The 23,803-nt window shown below is 35.1% G+C and overlaps 1 long non-coding RNA gene across 1 annotated transcript in view; it reads right to left on the minus strand.

Annotated features, from left to right (window-relative positions):
* LOC134758241 (uncharacterized) overlaps positions 1-23,803 on the minus strand; it is a 109,773-nt gene that overhangs the window by 64,200 nt on the left and 21,770 nt on the right. Inside the window, exon 2 of the long non-coding RNA XR_010133211.1 lies at positions 19,727-20,293. This is a non-coding gene — a long non-coding RNA (uncharacterized lncRNA). The remainder of the gene's footprint in view (positions 1-19,726; positions 20,294-23,803) is intronic.

Genomic DNA, 23,803 nt, shown 5'->3' on the forward strand with positions numbered 1-23,803 from the left:
GAGAGAAATTGGCCAAAACAAAGGGGCTACAGGCCCCATGAAAATCCAAAATTTAGAGAAGCAGCCAAATCTTAAAGCTCTGAAATGATCTCCTTTTAACTCTATGTCTCACATCCGGGTCATACTGATGAAAGATGTGGTCTCCCACATCCCTAAGCATCCCTGACTCTGTGGCTTTTCAGGGTATAGCCCCACTCCAGGCTGTTTTCCAAGGCTGGCATTGAGTGTTTGCAGCTTTTCCAGGTGCACAATGAAAGCTGTTGGTGGATCTACCATTCTGGGATTTGGGCATATGGTGGCCCTCTTCTCACAGCTTTACTAAGCAGTGCCCCAATGGGGACATTGTGTGGGGGCTCCAAACCCACATTTCCCTTCAACACTGTTCTAGCAGAGGTTCTCCATTAGGATTCCACCCCTGCAACAAACTTCTGCATGGACCTCCAGGTGTTTCCATACATCCTCTGAAATTCAGGCAGAGGTTCCCAAACCTCAATTATTGACTTCTGTGCACCCACAGGCTCAATATCACATGGAAGTTGCCAAAGCTTGGGCTGGCACCCTCTGAGCAATGGCCTGAAATGTAGCTCAGTCTCTTTTAGTCACAGCTGGAGCAGCTGGGATGCAGGGCACCCAGTCCCAAGGCTTCATACAACAGAGGGGCCCTGGACCTGGCCCATGATACCATTTTTTCCTCTTAGGCCACTCGGCCTGTGATGCAAGGGGCTGCTGTGAAGACATCTGACATGCCCTGGAGACATTTTCCCCATTGTCTTGGTGATTAACATTGGCTCCTAGTTACTTATGCAAATTTCTGAAGCTGGATTGAATTTCTCCTCAGAAAATGGGTTTTTCTTATCTATCTTATCATCCACCTGCAAATTTTTCAAACTTTTATGCTCTGCCTCCTCTTGAACCCTTTGCTGCGTAGAAGTTTCTTCTGCCAGATACCCTAAATTATCATTCTCAAGTTCAAAGTTTTCACAGATCTCTAGGGCAGGGGCAAATGCCATTAGTCACTTTGCATAGCAAGTCACCTTTACTCCAGTTTCCAACAAGTTCCTCCTCTCCATCTGAGACCACCTCTGCCTTGACTTCATTGTCCATGTCACTATCAGCATTTTGGTCAAGGCCATTCAACAAGTATCTAAGAAGTTTGGAACCTTCCCACATCTTCCTGTCTTCTGAGCCCTCTAAGTCTCTAGAAAGTTACAAACTGTTCCCCATTTTCCTGTCTTCTTCTGAGCCCTCCAAACTGTTCCAACCGCTGTCTGTTACCCAGTTCTAAACTTGTTTCCACATTTTTAGGTATCTTTATAGCAGCACCCCTCTACCTGCTACAAATTTACTGTATTAGTTTGATTTTGCACTGCTATGAAGAAATACCAGAGACTGGGTAATTTAGAAAGGAAAGAGGTTTAATTGACTCACAGTTCAGCAGGGCAGGGAGGCCTCAGGAAACTTGCAATCATGGTGGAAGGGTAAACAAACACATCCTTCTTCACATGATGGCAGCAAGGAGAAGTGTTGAGAAACAGGGAAAACCCCTCCATCAGATCTCATGAGAACTCACTCACTATCATGGGAATAGCAGCATGGGAATAACCGCCCCCATGATTCAATTATCTCTTACGGGTCCCTCCCATGACACGTGGGGATTATGGGAACTATAATTCAAGATGAGATATGGGTGGGACACAGCCAAACCATATCAATTAATAATTGGGCAAATGTGAATTTACTATGAAAAGTTAAAAATAATATGGAAAATCAAAACTTCTGAGAATAGTGCAGAAATGAGTAGACTAATTTAGGACTAACTTAACAATTCTCCAAAACAAATCTGTTAAAAAAAATAGTAATTTGTGGGAAGATTTTTTTAAACCAGTTTCAACTTTAGTATTTATTTGTAATATTTTCTGTACTCAGGTAATAATAATTGTAAATAAATTGGAACAAAAAAGGTTCAGGCAGAGTTTATCTTTGAAAGAAGTTCAAATATATGCAGTTTTTCTTATGTTCGAAACCCTTAGAAGTCTTTCTACAGTTTTAGGAACAACTACCTAAGTCATCACTAGCATACACAGGGCCTTACATGATCTAATCTTGCCTACCTGTCTGAAGGTCTTATGTTTTATTCTTCCCCTCCTCAATCATTTTCATTCTACTGAAATTTTTGCTCTTTCTTTTATGTACCTTGTTATTTTTCTCCTCAAAGCTTTTGAAATTGCTGTTATTGTTGAACTGGAAATTTCTTCTCCCCAAAATGTGTTGTAGCTTACTTCAGGTTGCAGTTTATGTTCTTTTGGAAGCAAATTCTGAGATGGAGAATAGAAAGTGGATCGGCTCTTGTGGCACCGAAGGCAAGGAAATAGGATAGGGCAGACGGAGATGTCAAAACTGGCAGTTGCAACAAATGTCTCATGAGGAGGTGGAGACTGGAATGGGCATTGGAAAATCCTCTGTATTGACTATTGGATGCATGTTTGGTGTGACCTTGGGTGAGGCTGCTCACATAACTCAAGGCAAAATTAAAGAAATGATATATGAGAGTACTCCAAGAATCTGGAAGGATAAGTCATTCTATCTTAAGGGGACGTGCAGGAGACACATGACGGCATCCACTGCTCTTCATTACATCAGAGCCTCTGCAAAAAAGTACAGTCCTACAACAAGGAGTTTTATCATTTTTTCTTGCCGTATTTTTTTAAATCATAGCACTTATTGCCACCAGGCTTTATAGCATAGTTTTATTTGTTTATTCATGTATTGTATGTTTCTCTCTTAGAACACAAGCCCCAAGGGGCTGGAATTTTATCAATACAAATTACTACTTTATCTCTACTGCATGGAATGATGCCAGGTGAAAACATAACTAATCAATCCTTTTTTTAAAATAAAAATACTGGCTTCTTTCCTTGCAAACACACACACATTGAAATATACTTTTTAAAACTTATTTAATAAATTATTTCAGACATAACAATCCCCTGATAATTTTTCTAACAATAGTTTCATGAAGTTAGTTTTTAAATGTGATGTGGATTAACTATTAGGATTCCAGCATATATTAAAAAAAAAGTTTAACGTAATATGTAGAAGGATGAATTTGATGATTTTTCATATACTTTTAGAGCATTTTAAAATATTTTTCTATAAGTTATTAGGATACAGGTGGTATTTAGTTACATGAGTAGGTTCTTTAGTGGTGATTTGTGAAATTTTGGTGCACCCATCACCTTCGCAGTATATACTGCACCATATTTGTAGTCTTTTATCCCTCTCCCTGCTCCCACTCTTCCCCCTAAGTCCCCAAAGTCGTTTTTATCATTCTTATGCCTTTGCATCCTCATAGCTTAGCTCCCACATGTCAGTCAGAACATATGATGTTTGGTTTTCCATTCCTGAGTTACTTCACTTAGAGTAATAGTCTACAATCTCATCCAGGTAACTGCAAATGCTGTTAATTCATTCCTTTTTAGGGCTGAGTAGTATTTCATCACACATATATATGATGTATATATGTATGTGTATATATATATATATATATATATGATGTGTATATATATCTCACAGTTTCTCTACCCACTCGTTGATTGATGGGCATTTGGGTTGGTTCCACGACTTTGCAATTATGAATTGTGCTGCTATAAACATGCATATTCAAGGATCTTTTTTGAATAATGACTCAGTTTCTCCTGGGTGGACACCCACTAGTGGGATTGCTGCATAAAATGGTAGTTCTACTTTTAGTTCTTTAAGGAATCTCCATACTGTTTTCCATAGTGGCTGTAATAGTTTACATTCCCACCAGCAGTGCAGAAGTGTTCCCGATCACTACATCCATGCCAATATCTACTTAAAAAAATAATAATAATTACGGCCATTCTTTCAGGAGTAAGGTGGTATCACATTGTGGTTTTGATTTGGATTTCCCTGATCACTAGGGATGTTCAGCATTTTGTCATATGTTTATTGGCCATATGTATATCTTCTTTTGAGAATTTTCTACTCATGTAATTAGCCCAATTTCTGATGGTTTTTTTTTTTCTTACTGATTTGTTTGAGTTCATTGTAGATTCTGGATATTAGTCCTTTGTCAGATGTATAGATTGTGAAGATTTTCTCCCACTCTGTGGGTAATCTATTTACTCTGCTGACTGTTCCTTTTGCCATGCAAAAGCTCTTTAGTTTAATTAGGTCACAGCTATTTACTTTTGTTTTTATTGCATTTGCTTTTGGATTTTTGGTCATGAAATCCTTGCCTAATCAAATATCTAGAAGGGTTTTTCCAATGTTATCTTCTAGAATTTTTAAAATTTCAGGTTTTAGATTTAAGTCCTCCATCCATCTTGAGCTGGTTTTTGTATTAGGTGGGAGATGAGGATCCAGTTTTATTCTCCTACATGTGGCTAGCCAATTCAACCAGCACTATTTGTTGACAAGAGTGTCCTTTCCCCACTTTATGTTTTTGCTTGCTTTGTCAAAGATCAGTTGGTTGTAAGTATTTCAGTTTATTCCTGGGTTCTCTATTCTGTTCCATTGGTCTATATGCCTATTTTTAATACCAGTATCATGCTGTTTTGGTGATTATGGCCTTACAGTATTGTTTGAAATCAGGTAATGTCATGCCTCCAGTTTTGTTCTTTTTGCTTAGTGTTGCTTTGGCTTTTGGGCTTTTTAAAAATTCCATATAAATTTTAGGATTTATTTTTCTAATTCAGGGAAGAATGATGTTGGTATTTGATGGGTATTGGATTAAATTTTTAGATTGCTTTTGGTAGCGTGGTCATTTTCACAATATTGATTCTATCCATCCATGAGCATGGGATGTGTTTCCATTTGTTTGTGTCATCTATGATTTCTTTTAGCACTGTTTTGTAGTTTTCCTTGTAGAGGTTTTTTGACTCCTTGGTTAGGTATATTCCCAAGTATTTTATTTTATTTTTTGCAGCTATTGTGAAAGGGGTCAAGTTCTTGATTTGATTCTCTGTTTGGTCACTGTTGGCATATAGAAGAGCTACTGATTTGTGTACATTAATCTTGTATCCAGAAACTTTGCTGAATTCTTTTATCAGTTCTAGAGGCTTTCTGGAGGAGTCTTTAGGGTTTTCAAGGTGAACGATCCTACTGTCAGCATATAGTGACAGTCTGACTTCCTCCTTACTAATTTGGATGCCCTTTATTTCTTTCTCTTGTCTAATTGCTCTGGCTAAGACATCCAAAACTATGTTAAAGAAGAGGAGTGAGAGTGGGCATCTTTGCCTTGTTCCAATTCTCAGAGAGAATGCCTTCAACTCTTCCCCATTCAGTTTTATGGTGGCTGTGGGTTTGTCACAGATGGCTTTTATTACATTAAGGTATGTCTCTTTTATGCCAATTTTGCTGAGAGTTTTAATCATAAAGCGATGATGGATTTTGTCAAACTTTTTTCTGCATCTATTGAAATGATCATGTGATTTTTTTAAAATTTTGTTTATGCAGTGTATCACATTTATTGACTTGCATATGTTAAAGCATCCTTGGTATGAAACCAACTTGATCATGGTGGATTATCTTTTTGATATGATGTTGGATTTGGTTAGCTAGTATTTTGTTAAGGATGTTAGCATCTATGATCATCAGGGATATCAGCCTGTAGATTTCTATTTTGGTTATGTCCTTCCCTGCTTTTGGTATTAGGTTGATGCTGGTTTCATAGAATGAATTAGGGAGGGCTCCTCTTTCTCTGTCTTGTGGAATAGTGTCAAGAGGATTGGTACCAATTCTCCTTCTTTGAATGTCTGGTAGAATTCTGCTGTGAATCCATCTGGTCCTGCACTTTAATTTGTTGGTATTTTTTTAATTACCATGTTAATCTCACTGCTTGTTATTCGTCCATTCAGGGTATCTAATTCTTCCTGATTTAACCTAGTAGGGCTGTATTTTGCCAGGAATTTATACATCTCTTCTAGGTTTTCTAGTTTATGTGCATAAAGATGTTCATAGTAGCCTTGAATGATCTTTTGTGTTTCAGTGGTAATATCTCCTGTTTTGTTTCTTAATGAGGTTATTTCAACTTTCTCTCTTCTTTTCTTGGTTAATCTTGCTAATAGTCTATAAATTTTATTTATCTTTTCAAAGAAACAGCTTTTTGTTTTATTTATCTTTTGCATTTTTTTGTTTGTTCTTTTTAATTTCCTTTAGTTTTGTTCTGATCTTGGTTATTTCTTTTCTTCTGTGGGGGTTATGTTTGGTTTGTTCTTGTTTCTCTAGTTTCTTGAGGTGTGAACTTAGAATGTCGTTTTTTGCTCTTTCAGTCTGTTTGATGCAGACGTTTAGGGCTATGAACTTTCCTCTTAGCACCGCCTTTGCTGTATCCCAGAAGTTTTGGTAGGTTGTATCATTATTGTTATTCAGTTTGAATAATTTTTTAATTTCCATCTTGATTTCTGTTTTTACTCAATGCTCATTTAGGAGCAAGTTATTTAATTTCCATGTATTTGCATGATTTTGAAGGTTCCTTTTGAAGTTGATTTCCAGTTTTTCTCCACTGTGGTCTGAGAGAGTGCTTGATATCATTTCATTTTTTTTTGAATTTATTGAGGTTCGTTTTATGGCCTATTATATGATCTATCTTGGAAAGTTCCATGCACTGTTGAATAGAACGTGTTTTCTGTGATTGTTGGATGAAATGTTCTGTATATATCTGTTAATTCCATTTGTTCTAAGATATAGTTTAAATCTATTTTTTCTTTGTTGACTTTCTGTCTTGATGACCTGTCTAGTGCTGTCAGTGGAGTAATGAAGTCCCCCACTATTATTGTGTTACCTTCTATCTCATTTCTTAGATCTATTAGTAACAGTTTTATAGATTTGGGAGCTCCAGTGTTAGGTGTGTATATGTTTAGGATTGTGCTATTTTTCTGTTGGACAAGGCCTTTTACCATTATATAATGTCTTTCTTTGTCTATTTTAACTGCTATTGCTTTAAAGTTTGCTTTGTCTGATACAAGAATAGCTACCCCTTCTTGCTTTTGGTATCCATTTGCATGAAATACCTTTTTCCACCCCTTTACTTTAAGTTTATGTGAGTCCTTATGTGTTAGGTGAGTCTCCTGAAGGCAGCAGTAGTTGGTTGGTGAGTTCTTATCCATTCTGCAGTTCTCTATCTTTTAAGTGGAGCATTTAGGCCATTTACATTAATGTTAGCATTGAAATATGAGGTACCATTCGTTCCTTGGGCTCTTTGTTGCCTGTGTACTTTGTTTTTTTGTTTTTGCTTTTTAACTTTTATTTTTGTTTTATAGGTCCTGTGTGATTTATGCTTTAAAAAGGTTCTGTTTTGATGTTTTTCCAGAATTTGTTTAAACTTTTAGAGCTCCTTTTAGCAGTTCTTCTAGTGGTGGCTTGGTAATGGCTAATTCTCTCAGTATTTGTTTGTCTGAAAAAGACTGTATCATTCCTTCATATGTGATGCTTAGTTTTACTGGATACAAAATTCTTGACTGATAATTGTTTTGTTTGAGGAGGCTGAAGATAGGGCCTCAATCCCTTCTAGATTGCAGGGTTTCTGCTGCTAATCTGATAGGTTTTCCTTTAGAGGTTAAGGTTACCTGGTGCTTCTTTCTCACAGCTGTTAAGATTCGTTTCTTCACCTTAACTTTGGATAACCGGATGACAATGTGCCTAAGCAATGATCTTTTTGTGATGAATTTCCCAGATGTGCTTTGTGCTTCTTGTATTTGGATGTCTAGGTCTCTAGCAAGGCCAGAGAAGTTTTCCTTGATTATTCTTCCAAATGTGTTTTTCAAGCTTTTATAATTCTCTTCTTCCTCAGGAACACCAATTATTCTTAGGTTTGTTTGTTTAACATAATCCCAGACTTCTTGGAGGCTTTGTTCATATTTTCCTTTTTTTTTTCTTTGTCTTTGTTGGACTAGGTTAATTCAAAGATCTTGTCTTGGAGCTTTGAATTTCTTTCTTCTACTTGTTTAATTCTATTGCTCAGACTTTTCATAGCATTTTGCATTTCTAAAAGTGTGTCTGAAGTTTCCTGAATTTTTGACGGTTTTTTTCTTTAAGCTATCTATTTCATTGTATATTTCCACCTTCACTTCTTGTATTGTTTTTTGGATTTCCTTGCATTGGGCTTTGCCTTTCTCTGGGGCATCCCTGAATAGCTTAATAACTAACCTCCTGAATTCTTTTAGAGGTAAATCAGGAATTTCTTCTTGGTTTGAATCCATTGCTAGTGAACTAGTGTGATTTTAGGGGGATGTTAAAGAGCCTTCTTTTGTCATATTACCAGGGTTGATTTTCTGCTTTCTTCTCATTTGGGTAAGCTCTGTCAAAGGGAAAGTCTAGGGCTGAAGGCTGTTGTTCAGATTCTTTTGTCTCACAGGGTGTTCTCTTGATGTAATACTTTTCCCCTTTTCCTGTGGAGGTAGCTTCCTGTGAACTGAACTGCAGTGATTGTTGTCTCTCTTCTGTGTCTAGCCACCAGTGACTCTGCTGCCAGGGTGGGTAGGGAAGGACCATCAGCTGGGGGCAGGGCTAGGCATATCTGAACTCAGACTCTCCTTGGGTGGGTCTTGCTGAGGCTGCTGTGGGGGATGGGGGTGAGATTCCCAGGTCACTGGAGTTGTGTATGTAGGAGGATTATGGCTGCCTCTGCTGAGTCATGCAGGTTGACAGGGAAGTGGGGAAAACCAGCCATCACAGACCTCACCCAGCTCCCACACAAACCGAGGTGCCGGTCTCACTCCCACCATGCCCCCTGCAACAGCTATAAGTCTGTTTTCAGGTGGTGGGCAAGACAGGCTTGAAAGTTTGTCTCAGGCTACCCACTTGCCAGCTGTGAAAGAAAAGGGCTTGGTTATTCTCCCGCCCAAGGAGTCTGCACACAGGATTTGTACCTGCCCCCCCCCGACCGGAGTTCTGGCAAGGAAGCTCGTTGTCCCGTTCGAATTGCTACGCAGTTCAGCTAGAGATTTCCTTCTCCCTGTGGAGTTTTAGCCCCGCTCCTCTAGCCGCCCTCCTGATGGATCCCTGTGGTGCCAGGCAGGAATGGGCTGCTTGGGGACCCAGTGAGCTCCCAGGGCCTTTCTGCTGCTTCCTCTACCCGTATATTTCACGTGGCTCCCTAAATTGACTCAGCTCCAGGTAAGGTCGGAAACTGTTCCCACAAACAGACCCTCAGTTTCTCCAGTGGAGGTGTGTGTTCCGGAGAGGAGAGTCTCTTTTTCCCAGTTCCGCAGCTGGAGCACTCACGGTATTTGGAGTGTCTTCAGGGTCCTGCAGCAGCAGTCTGCTTCCTTCCGAGGGTCTGTCTTTAGAGCATTTTTTTGTATTTGCAAATTTTATTATGTAAGTCCATGAGATGAAATGTATGGGAGGAATACTAACTGAGATCTTTAACATATATTTTATTAAAAATTAAACTTTCAAAGTCCTCTAGATTTCCAAGAAGGAAGCTTCCATAGCTGGAGAAGATAATGCCACTATATTCACAAAATAACATTTTATTTTTCCTCTCTCAGCAAACATCCACTAACTTACGAAGTACTGACTTTAAGGAGAACAAATTTCAGCTGTAAAATATTATTTTTTATTCTCTTTTAGATAACAGAAAAATGAAATACAACCTTTTGAACAAAAATTTCCCAAACTACTAGTGATATGTAATTAATATTTGAGATGGACCATCCATTTTTCTCTTAGTATTAGGAGTAAAAACAAATAGAACTGATGAGAAATGTGAGTCACAAATTATTCTTGACTAAGAGTATTATATTCCAGCAAAAGTGAGACAGTAAATTATCTTTTCTTTTATTTTAGGTTCAGGGGTACATGTACAGGTTTGTTATATAGGTAAATGGCTTGTCGTGGGGGTTTGGTATACAGATTAGTTTTTCGTCCAGATAATAAGCATAGTACATAATAGGTAATTTTTTGACCCTTACACTTCTCCCATCCTCCACCCTCGAGTAGGTGCCAGTGTCTGTTGTTCCTTTCTTTGTGCCTGTATGTACTAGATGTTTAGCTCTCACTTATAATTGAGAACATGTGGTATTTATTTTCTGTTCCTGTGTTAGTTTGCTTAGAATAATGGCCTCCACCTGCATCAGTGTTGCTTCAAAGGACATCATCTCCATTTTTATGGCTGTATAGTATTCCACGGTGTATATGTGCCACCTTTTCTCCATCTGGTCTATCACTGATGGACATTTAGGTTGCTTCCATGTCTGTGCTATTGTGAATAGTGTTACAATAATATATGTGTGCATGTGTCTTTGTGGTAGAATGATTTATATTCCTTTGAGTATATACCCAATAATGGCATTGCTGGATTGAATGATAATTTGACTTTAAGTTCTTCCAGAAATTGCCAAATTGCTTTCCACAGTAGTTGAACTAATTTACATTTTTCTTTCCACAGTGGTTGAACTAATTTACATTCCCACTAGCAGTGTATAAGCATTCTCTTTTCTCTACAACCACACCAGCATCTGTTATTTTCTGACTTTTTAATAATAACTATTCTTATTCGTGTGAGAGGGTATCTGATTGTGTTTTGGTTTGCGTTTCTCTAATGATTAATGATGTTAAGCATTTTTTCATGTGCTTGTTTGTCACATGTATGCCTTCTTTTGAAACATGTTTGTTTATGTCCTCTGTCTATTTTTAATGCAGTTGTTTTTTGATTGCTGGTTTAAGGTTCCTGTACTTTATGGATATTAGGCATATGTTGAATGCATACTTTTCAAATATTTTCTCCCATTCTATAGGTTGTCTGTTTACTCTGTTGATATTCTATTGAAGAAACACAGAGTTTTTTTTTGTTACAATTACATAATTATTTCTAAGCATTTTTTAATATTCTGAACTATGTTTCTAACATATTCTGACCCTTGTAAAAAGGAAAACATCTGTGTTTTATAACAATCTTTTTCATTATTTAGAAACATTACAAATATAATTCAGTATCTGTCACCCTCAACAAACCAGCCAGAAAAAAGATGAAGAAAAAGCAGAAGTTTAATCGGCTGTGAACAGCTAATAAGAACATTTTTATTGATGATTTCAGATATATAAAAAATAATAACATTAGTCTGAATATCAGAACAAATAATAGAATAATTTGAAAGTTAACTTGAAAAAAAATGTTTATGTTGGCCCTTGTCAGTTTGCAAATGAGAAATTGTTTGCATGTGAAAAGTATGAGTTAGGTGGACAAAATGGGGGAAGAAATGAAATTGCTACTTAATTATGTAATTTGGGGCTCAATTTTAGAAAGTTAAATTTGTACCTAAAATGGGAGTGCTCATTACTTGCTCTTCAATCTTTTTTAATTCAATAACTTTTTCACTATAGTTGTGAAATTAATAAAAATTTAAAATTGATTAATTAAATTTAAAAATGCTAATTTTCTCTGTATTGGCTTTTAGTTTGCTCCATTCCACAAATTCAAAATGTGGTGCAAAAATAGTATGAATTAAAATAAGCCAATATATTTCACTTATAGTGCAAGCTAATATTAGTCTTTTAATAATAAAATTTCTACGTGTAAAACAGCCTATATGACTTATATGATAGACATGTTAAATCTTACTTACACAATGCTAAGAGGTAGATTTTCAAGAAATGCAATAACAAAATAATTTTCAAAAAACTTTGACTTCATAAAGAGCAAACAAAATAGTTTATTGATTGAGTTTTTTATTATAAGTTAGTGATTATGCTGTTACACAACATGGTCAGCAAGCATCTGTAAGGCATCAAATTGTAAACATTTTGAGTTTGCAAGGCCATTAGGTCTCTGTGTAACAATCAAACATGAAAGCAACCATAGCCGTTACATAAACAAAAAAGTTATCTGGGTTTCAATAATCTTTAACTTACAAAAAAAGGCACGGGTAAATCTTGGCTTCTAATACCATTCTCTAGTCAGGAAAAAAAAAAACAACTTTTTTTTTTTTTTTTTTGAGAAATAGCTGATTTCAAGACCGGGAGGGAATATGCAAGATGATCCTAGAACATTCTTATCTGTTGTAAAGTAAAGAAGTGCTAAACACACACACAGACACACAGACACACACACACACACAGACACACACACACACACACACACATAGTCAGTGACTAAAACCAGTGTTCATATCTTATTGTAACTGGATTGAACCTCAGTAACACAGTTTCCAGTTCTTATTTCCATTTTACCACTTTTAAAATATATATGTTAGATAAATGATGCTTTTTGCGAGGCAATCGTAATTCCAGTTATTTTAATATAATTTTATGGTACATATTTGGATTTATGTAATGACCTTTTGAATGTTACACTGTCTTTGTTGAAACATTTTAGTTTTATAATCTAGGATTATCTCTTTTGATTTAAGATAATGCTGCATAATAAGCATAATGAAAAGATTCATTAATTGAAATGGCCTCACAATGTTGAATCTAATATTTGTATTAATAATGTAATTATTATTTTAGTATTTTGAAAACATCTATGTGTTTATTTTGAAATTTCAAATACATATCCTTCCAGAAATACTTTTATAATTGGTAAGTAGCAATTAAAACAAAATTAATATCAAAATTGTCTTTATATATTTGTTAAAATATATCAAAGAATAATTTTAATGTTTCTCAACTTCAAAACAGCACTATTTATAGATGCAAATATATTTATCTTGTAGGTTGCTTTTTTCCTAAATATTTACATTCTACAATTAGCAGTATTGTTATTCATATCCTGAATTTATGTCTTTCTGTAAGATTATGGCCTTGGCCAAGAATTTGAAACTAGTAGACTGCGTAAAATATATCAATTTGATTTCATATATATGTTGAAGCATGGCTACGGTCTAATAATGCCATAGAAGATGTTAAATCCAATCACAAGAATAAAAGTCTATTGGAAAATTTAAATGCTGTAAGAAAACAAAGACAATCAAATGAGCTGATTTGTTCACTTTGTTGGTTCAGATAAGTAGTGATAAAAGTATTTGAGAAATCTGTTTAAAGCATTTGGGACTTTACAAAGTTTAAGGTTACTATTCTGCTGATATTTTTATTCATGTCTGCCATCTATTAGTTTATGCCTCGGTATTAAAAGAAGATGTCATTTTACTTACTAAGCCTTTAGACATAAAGAAAGTTAAGTCAAAATTTTTTGGATTAGTGTCCTTTTGCTACATATAGCCATAATTTATTTAGTACACTGCTGTTAAAAGAAAAGGTGTAGTAAACAATATGGAAAAAATTAATGTATCTTCCATAAAGTCATTTAACAGCAAATTCCTTTGAAATTAAAAGTGGCAGTCTCACTGTCACTCTAACTTTTACATGTCTATTTAGCTATGGTACTTATCCAGTATTACCTATACAGGCTATAGTAGAATCCAATGAGTCAGCATTTTAATCCTTCATAACACAATACTATTGGAAAGTGGATTCACAGAGAATAGATCATACCATATATATATTTAGAAGATTACGTATAATTGGATTCTGAGGAACCCTTAACAGCAGGGAAAGGCAAGAATGACAACTGACTGTACATCTTTGGGCTCCTAAAAGGCAAAATGTTTAATATTTTCTTACAACATATAAAATTATCTCAGATTATAAATATTTTTGAACAAGGCTCTGGATCAACTGATTGCCAAAATTACACAGGAAACAAACTAAAGTTAAAAATACATTTTTGAGAAGAATGCTAAAATCTGATCATATAGAGTTGTATTAAACAATACTAAGGACATTGGTAATTGTAACAGTGACAATGTCCATGTGGTTACGTAAGCAAAAACTAAAAATAAAAAGTGAGCATTATATCGTAGACCTGCCTACAAGGATGTATGTGAAATATTAATAATATGACATGAAGAATTTTTATTAAAAAGTACAGCAAAGGAAAGAAAAAAAAGACAACTAAAAGGGGATTTATTGAAGTTTATATTCCCAAGACCCACTCTCTGAGATGGAGATACGTATTTGTAATGTTTATTGACAGTGCTCAGGATAAACAAATGCCCAAAAAATAAAAGCTTCTTCTACTCTGGGAGCAGGGGAAAATAATTGCTCATTGCCATTTTCTTATTTTTCCAAAATAACAAAATGAACTTGTCTCTTTTGGATATCTAGAATTGAGTGCTTAATGCCTTTGAAATGTGGAGATGAATTAAGGAAAACTGACATAGACTGTCTATAAATTATTCAAGCAAGTCCATAGTCTACTCTTGTATATATTTTTGTTGCTAAATTTTGCTAATATTATTAATTAACATGTTAATACTCATATAAACATTTCTATCTCTATATGCAATTTGAAACTAATTAGATCCTGAACGAATTTGCTAGGTTTAATAATTTCTTACTTTGACCTATTATTTTCAACTACAGACTAAACTCAATCCTATACGATGTTACTTGACAAGTGGCCAATAATCATAACTTTATCACCAATACTCTGCAGTGAGCAAATTCAGAGGAAAACTTGGTACCATGATATAAATTTAAATGAAGAAATGACCTACTTTAAAAAAGAAGAATGAGGAATAGGAGGAGAAATAGGAAGAGGAGAAATAAGAGAAGGAAGGATGAGAAATAAAAGCAATAAGTGAGAAAGAGGGAGGAGAAAAGACAAGATAAGACATTTTGATGGAGGAGTCACAAGGTGAATATTGCAATATCATTTTTGCATGAGGCTTCTGTATGAATCTCGGCTGACACTGACACATAAGTTCATGGATTCGCCAAACCCAAATATATATACATACATATGATTTGATTTAAATGGGAAAGGAGACATGTAAATGGATGCTGGGAGGGAAGGTTTGTGGTGCTTATCACCAGCTCCATAAGGAATATCTGTGGGAGTAATGACATATTGAAGTCAAGCATATGGGGGCAGATTTGGCAAAAGTTGGGTATAAAATACAATGGGATCTGCCGGGCATGGTGGCTCACACCTGTAATCCCAGCATTTTGGGAGGACAAGGCAGGTGGATCACCTGAGGTCAGGAGTTCAAGACCAGCCTGGCCAAATGGAGAAACCCTGCCTCTACTGAAAATACAAAATTAGCAAGGCATGGGGGCACATGCCTGTAATCCCAGCTACTCTAGAGGCTGAGGGAGGAGAATTGCTTGAACCCGAGAGGTGGAGGTTGCAGTGAACTGAGATCGTGCCATTGCACTCCAGCCTGGGCAACAAGAGCAAAACTCTGTCTAAAAAAAAAATACACACACACACACACACACACACACACACATATATTTTACATACATGTATACGATTTGATTTAAATGGGAAAGGAGACATGTAAATGGATGCTGGGAGGGGAGGTTTGTGGTGCCTATCACCAGTCCATAAGGAATATCTGTGGGAGTAATGACATATTGAAGTCAAGCATATGGGGGCAGAGTTGGCAAAATGTGTATATATATATATATATATATATATATATATATATATAACGGATAAAATATATATATTTTAGAATTTTATATATATATATATATGGATCTTATTTTTACCTATTGCCTATTCAGGGGAGGAAAACTAATATCTCTTCAATCCTTCTATGTTCCTACTTGGGACCTCTATAATAAAAGGCAGATTAACAAGAAGAAAACAAATGAAAATTGCTTAACATGTATACCTCATGTGTAACTCATTTATACATGGGAAATACCCAAGAAAAAAATGAATAGTTATCAAAGAGGTGGCTTAGAACTCCTGCTTGTGTAGCATCTTCAACAAAAACAGTACATTTTTGGAGAAGTAACAAGACAAAGGATAAGGACCTTGAGTCTCTTGGGGAGCAAACTGAGGGAAGGCAACTATATGATAGATAAGGGCTAATTAGTAAAGTTTGAAATATAGATTCCTTGTGTGCCATCTGTAGTCTGGTAAGGGTCTGAGGTCATCTCTGGTGATCAATTTGTGTCCATTCTGATAAAAAGGAGAGGAGGGACACCTTTTTAAATTTATGTCCTGCTTTTAGGCGAATAGGGAAGGACAGAAAGCTTTTCTGGTATGTGCTGCTTTTCTGTTGCCTTTCAGTAGCTCAAAATAATCTTCATGCCAAAGTGGCATATTCTGGAGTGGCACATTCTGCTACCCTTCACCTGTGTGCTAGTAAGGTCTAAGGAAAATTATTTTCCTTTTATCATCAAGATATGGTAGCAAGTTGAGCCATTTTACTACGTTTATTAAAATTATGGAATATAATTAACTTACCTTATGTTTTTGCATCTAAAGATTTCTCCAATTTAGAGAGAACTGCTACATTGGTGATACTGAAAAAAAAAACTTTTATTTTCCTACCTATTTTATACCTTTCTTTTGTATTTCACAGTTGGCTTCTCTGATACTTATATGGACTTCTGATCATTTTGTTTCACACTTTAGGTTAACAACACAAATTTTATCATTTGCTTTTCTTTTGGCCAAATTTTCCTTTTCTATTGCAATTTTCAAAGTATGAAACTATATTTTGCTGGGACCTTATTTTTTTCTATATCTTCAGGTTTTCTTTGGTGTGCTCACCCTTATCCCTTTTGTCTGGCAGTTAACAACAACAAAAAATCCCTCTGACAAGTACAGAAACCATTATTTTTGAAAATATGATCATCATGACAGTCCTGAACTGTCTATTCTGCAACATCAATCTCCTGTGTGGCTAAGTAGCACAGTGCTCTGTCCACACTGATTCCTCCATTTTAAATCTATATGTTTATGTATATCTAGGTCTATATACATATATGCATATAGGTATAGACATATAAATATATGTTTATATAAGTGTAAATATGCTTAGACATATATGTGTATAAACGCAAATATATATGTATGCGTATATATCTGTATCTCTACATATTTTTCATTCTTACTCTTTATCTGAGAATTAGCTTTTCCTGTAGTACTGGAATTCTTTTCATTTTATTTTTCTTCTATTCTGTCAAATTCTCTTCACTTTGGCTTACTTGTTGGCTGCTGCTTTATTTTCTTTCTTTTTTTTATTATACTTTAAGTTTTAGGGTACATGTGCACAAAGTGCAGGTTTGTTACAACATGTGCCATGTTGGTGTGCTGCACACATTAACTCGTCATTTAACATTAGGTATATCTCCTAATGCTATCCCTCCCCGCTCCCCCGACCCCACAACAGGCCCTGGTGTGTGATGTTCCCGTTTCTGTGTCCATAAGTTCTCATTGTTCAGTTCTCACCTATGAGTGAGAACATGCGGTGTTTGGTTTTTTGTCCTTGCGATACTTTGCTGAGAATGATGGTTTCCAGCTTCATCTAGTTTTTTTTTTCTTCCTAGTAGTTTTTCAGTCTAGCCTCTGAATATCTGATGCATAATTCTTACAGTAACTTCATCTACTTAATGGTATTTAAATTATATTCACAAATCTCTTACCAGCTTTTCTTAAGAGAATAGCCCTGAGTACACACAGAAAGTTTCTCTAAATTTTAATGAATAATATATAATTATATTTGTCCAAACGTTGTCTGTATAAGCATCAACTTATTCTGGGGGAAAAGATGAACTGAGAAATAGCATTTAAACCTAAGACGATTATTATTTGGGCACAAATATATGATTTCCATACAGATTAAAACACTTAAAGAACAACATACGAATTGTATATTTAAGAATGACTGACTAGTTATATGCTCATTTTTAAAATAGAAGAGGTAGTCTATATTTATCTTTACAATAATATATACAAATATATTTATACTTGTTAAGCCTTTATGTACCTGGGGATGAGATTTAAACATATTTTCTTATTAAATCATCACAAGTATCTGAAATGTTGACAAAGTAACCTACAATTTTCAGACGAGGAAATTAGACTTCAGAGAAAACAGATATTTGACAAAATTATTGAGGAAATCAGTGTGAGAACTGCAACTTTAGCTATTTCTATATGAATAATAAGAGCCTGTATTATAAGCATTACATATATCTGAAAAGATTATAGTCTTGAGAGTTATTTACTATAAAATACCAAAAATGTATTTCAAACATTTCGTTAACATTTCAGTATATATAAATGTCAATGGCAATCTTAAAATATAATTATTTATAGCTTTTTACTCTGTTTTTGTGCAAAGTGAGAGTGGTTTTCCTTGATATATAGATATATATATATATTTGTCCAACGTGCAACTATTAATACATAAATGTAAGTGGTTTATGTGTGTTTTAACTCTATCTATTGCCTGCTATGTCCCAAATTTAATTAACCTTTTACTGTATTTTGAAGGTCCTTATTTTTCTTTTTTGTTTAATTGTGGCTTTCGTGTAAATAGAACACTTTCTCTGTTCATGATATAAATTTATATTCAATATGATTAAAATGTGGTGAACACTTTATTTAGATAACTAGCCATATATTTTTCTCTAAATAAATTAAATATTTCTGATTTTTTAAAAGTTCACATTTGTTTTATGAGAAACATACTTTTAAAACATAATTTTAAATGATTTAATGTGTACCCATTTTAGACTTATGCCAATATAAAGTAATAGAACCAAAAAGCAATTTACATTAAAAGTAATACAAACTGAAGAATTTATCTTTCATAGATTAAAAGAAGTTTACATAAACTTTAATCTCAAGTAGCTTAACAACTGCTGAATTTCCAACTGTAGTGTTATGTTTAATAAATTGAGACATTTCTATTACTTTTGTAAAACTTCATATATAATAGCTTTTTCATAAATAGAGCATTTTCACACAAAGTATTTCAAAGTATTTTATGAACTATAATTCAAAAGTTAAAACAATTAACTTGCTGATATAATGCCATGATCACAATAGAAAATCTTGAATAATGAAAAACTCAATAATGGTAAATAAAATAGCATTTTGGAAACGTGATCATAGTGATCAGGTTTAAACCCATCCTAATCAAGCTATTCATAAGACAAGGTGACTTTAGGTAAGTTCCTTATCTGTCAGTATCCTGATAGGATTTTACTTATCTGTCAGGTGGGAATAATAATAAATTCAGCTCAGAACATGGCTGTAGTACTAAATAAGATAAAAAGCAAAGCCCTGGAAGAAATGACTTACACTACGTATTTTTTTATTTTTATTTTTTGAGATGAGTCTTGCTGTTGCCCAGGCTGGAGTGCAGTGGTGCGATCTTGGCTCACTGCAATCTCTGCTTCCCGGGTTCAAGCGATTCTCCAGCCTCAACCTCCCGAGTAGCTGGGACTACAGGCAAGCGCCATCATGCCCAGCTAATTTTTGTACTTTTAGTAGAGACGGGATTTCACCAAGTTGGCCACCCTGGTCACAAACTCCTGACCTCAAGTGATCCACCCGCCTCGACCTCTCAAAGTGCTATGATCACAGGAGTGATCCAGTGAGCCAGGCCAACTCACACTATGTATTAATAAAACAATGCTATTTTCTAACAATTTATGGCAGTTGATATTTTTTTGTGAAATATGGAGACCAAAAATATAGAGGACCTTGAACACAAATCCAGTGTTAACTATGCCCTGTAGTCATTTGTTACTTTTTCCTTCAATTAGTCAATCAGTTATTCTTTATTGAGAAATATTTTGTGTTGGGCTGAAGGTCAGTTGTTGAAATAGACAGAAGCACACATCATTGGTATTTCTACAACCTAACATAGTTAACTTTGCTTGACTTCACTTTGGAGGTTTCTGCCGCTGTTAAACAAGGGTTTTCATAAACCTAAGTACTCACTGGTCCAAAGGGCCATGTTTTCCAACCAATAACAATAATGGGAAAAGCTGAAAACGTACAGACTGGAGCAAACTGTGACAAACTGCAGGGCACAAAATCCAAACAGGCCAGTTACGACCGTTGGCTGACAGTTGATGGGTCAGAATCATATAGTTTGAAATGTGGCTTTATCATCTGCTACTTGTATACTCTTGGACAATTATTTATCTTCAATTATCAGGTGATAATAGGGTATCCTACATGATAGGATTGCTGTAAAGATTAAAAGAAACAATGTCTGCAAAGGGTTTGGCACTGTGGATGACAAACAGAAAGCACTCTGTGATGTCTTTGTGATGATGACGATGATGATGATGATAATTTTGGAAAGACATGGATCCAGTGTTAGTAGTTTCATATTTGTAGGATAATTTATCAGGATGCTGCCTTTTATATAAAATCTTCTCATTTTTAACATTGACAGCATCCAGGTATTCCATGGCCAGTAGTCTACCAGTTTGTGATTTGTTGGTTACATGATCTTTATAAACTTTTAGCTCATATACTCAGACTTCATATGCTACTCACCTGGAATGAAAAAAAAAAGTACATCAATATATCATTGTAGAAACTAATCATAACCTAGTGATATGGTTTGGCTGTGTCCCACTCAAATCTCATCTTGAATTCCAATGTGTTGTGGGAGGGACCTGGTGGGAGGTAATTGAATCATGGGGGCAGGTCTTGCTGTTCTCCTGATAGTGAATAAATCTCTGATGGTTTTTTAAGGGGGAGTTTCCTTGCGCAAACTCTCTTTGCCTGCTGCTGCCCATGTAAGACATTACCTGCTCCTCCTTGCCTTCTGCCATGATTGTGAGACTTCCCTAGCCACGTGGAACTGTGAGTCCATTCAACCTCTTTCTTTTGTAAATTGTCCCGTCTGGGGTATGTCTTTATCAGCAGTGTGAAAATGGACCGATATACCTAGGAAATCCAATTTAAAGAACTCTCCAGCTCCTTGGAAAGAATAACAAAAATCACACCTTTTCTTCAAATGGCCTACAGATATATTCAAATACATCTGTCCAGTTCTAATAACACTGACTGAAAATAGAAAATAAACACTCCATATATATAGCCCTGTCATTGACAGCTGCGTTAGGTCATTTGAGAACTGCCCTTACCTTTTGAATGATTCAGTGATGTTTTTCTGACAACTTTAGCCAAGGTCCAGTGACCCCAGTCAACCCAGTCATTCTGTAAGAAACTTATATTGCTTAATAAATATTTTCTATTATCTAAAATTAAGGACTTTTTTTGTAATTATCTGGCATACTAGTTTCTCTGATCCAAATCATTATATACTATTTCTAACTATTTCTTCTTGTTGGTCATGTTCCTGTACCTGAATATTCTTTAGATACATAGTATTATTATCATGTAGGGTAATTTTAATTAGTCTAGCCTATAGTATAATTATTAAAAAGGCATATTGTATAGAAACATAATATTTAAGATTCAGGTGCAGTGGCTCATGCCTGTAATCCCAGCACTTTGGGAGGCCAAGGCAGGTGGATTGCCTGAGGTCAGGAGTTCAAGACCAGCCTGACCAACATAGTGAAACCCCGTCCTACTACAAATAGAAAAAATTAGCTGGGTGTGGTGGTGGGTGCCTGCAATCCCAGCTACTATGGAGGCTGAGGCAGAAGAATTGCTTGAACCCAGGTGATGGAGGTCACAGTGAGCCGAGATCATGCCATTGCACTCCAGCCTGGGCAACAAGAGTGAAACTCTGTCTCAAAAAAAAAAAAAAAAAAAAAAAAAAAACCAAAAAACCAACAAAAACATAATATTTAAATATTTCCCTTATTAAACCAATTTCAATTAGAAAAACAATAATGGTAAACTGAAATAGATTGAGATTTAAATCCAATCTGAGCAATGTTTTATTGTGTGTTTTGTCTGATTTTATGACAGAAGATCATCAATCTTGGGTATTCATAATAAATTTTATTTCTTTATGATGAAATGGTTAGGACTAAAGCATTGTAGCATAGCACTTAGTATTATAATAGTGTTAGTGAAAGGAAGACAAACAATACCAAGGTAAAATTACTACTTTCAATGCAGCAAGACTTTGAAAGTGATGGATTTTTGATGAAAAAATGAGAGTACATTTGACATAACACAAAAATATTGAAAATGGAAATGGAGCTTTTAATCATAAACCATACTGATTGAGTACATTTGTGTGTGTGTGTATAATAACATAATGTTTACTAGTTTATTACATAGTGCTTCCAAGTTTTCAAAACCAATTCACTTATATCACATATGTCTCAAAACAAGTGTACATGTGGGCATTCATTTCATTTTACAAATGATTAACCTGAAATCAGAAAGTATTGGCTGATTGTTATATACATATTTAATTGTTTCTGCTTTTGTCCTTCTATTCTGTTTCCACTTGTGTTGCACAATATTTTAGCTACAGTTATTTCAACAGCAGTTGGCATACAGTGTGTACAGGAATATATGTGCGTGCATAAGTAAATATATATTTTAAAAAACATATGATATTTATAGATACTTGTGTGTTTATCTATGTAGCTACCTATAGAGAGAGATTTATAGTTACAGATGAGGCAAAGTATAAATATTCATGTTCACACATTGAACTAGATATTTTTTCTCAGAAGTCAATATCTGGCCCAAATAAAAAGAAATCTATAGATAATCTGTATCAACAAATAAATAGAAATCTAAATATCTACATTAATAAATGAGCAACTTCTAATTAATAACCATATATATGGCAGTTATGATAAGAATCAACTTATTTTATGTTATGTGTACTCAATATTTTGCTTTAATACTAATCAATACATATACAGGGTTACTTGAAAAAGGCATCATGTGGTCAAGATTTTTTAAAAAATAGCTTAGCACTTCGTATTATAACAGTTATAGTGAAATGTAGGAAAAGAAAATATTAAAGTAAAATCACTGCCTTTAACAACAGTGACGCTTAAAGAGAAATGGATTTGGGACGGAAAATGAGAGTTCATTTGAGATTAACACAGGAAAGGCTAGACCTTGAAGGTATAGTTTGAAGGAAAACAAATGGTAATATATTTAAGGGGGGACACTTGTCTAAGTGAAGCCAAACAGAATCTAAGTTCAAGATTTATTTGAAGGAAAGTTAACAGTCAGTAGGGGAGCAGTGAGAGATGTGAGATCGGGCTCAAGTGTAGTTTTGAAGGGTCATTAATCCAAGTTAAAAAGCCTAGACTTTATTGCACTCACAATGAAGAAACATTAAGGGGAAGAAAATGGCAACTTGAAAGCAGTGTTTAAGCTGGTTGCCCTGTGCAGGGTGGTAGAAACTTCAACTTATGACTCTAGTAAGCAAGCTATTAGAGAAATGATAGGCCAAAGACAAAAGTCAGCCTGGGGAACTTGACATGTGTGTGGGTATGTTTGTCTCCTTATGTGTGGGCATGTTGGTCTCCTTTTGTGCATATGTGACTACTGCCAATCAAGTAATTTTTCAAAGTAATAGTATTTCCTAGTCTTGAGCCAACCAATCACCAGTGAGCCTGTGTTTGTGTTCTTTATTTTTGCCAGTTTCATGAGTTTGTGGCTTGTGTTTAGGAAAAAACAAAAGAAAAAAAAAAGTTGTGCCTTAAATTAGAGACAGCTGATGAAACAACTTAGCATCATGGAGAGACTTAGGCAGAAGAGGATCCTTTTCTTTAAGTTTTAGGGACATAATTTTTAAGAAAAATTTGTTGATTTCACACCCAAGTGGTCAGAATCAGCTATGGAGAAACAAATAACTGAGTTTTAAAAAACACATCTGGTGAAGAAGGATTTGGGTTTTATAGTCACTGACATTTGAGATTAAATCCAAAGGCTGGGGCAAGTTATTAGGACTTAACCTTGCTAAGAAATTATTTCCTTATTGCCACTGTGTTAGTCCATTTGCACTGTTAAAAAGGAATACTTGAGGCTGGATAATTTATAAGTAAAAAAGGTTAATTGGCTCACAATTCTGGAGGCTGTGTATGAAGCACAGTGCCAGCATTTACTTCTGGT

The sequence above is a fragment of the Gorilla gorilla genome, chromosome 3 (assembly GCF_029281585.2).
Source record: "Gorilla gorilla gorilla isolate KB3781 chromosome 3, NHGRI_mGorGor1-v2.1_pri, whole genome shotgun sequence".
Lineage (NCBI taxonomy): Eukaryota > Metazoa > Chordata > Mammalia > Primates > Hominidae > Gorilla > Gorilla gorilla.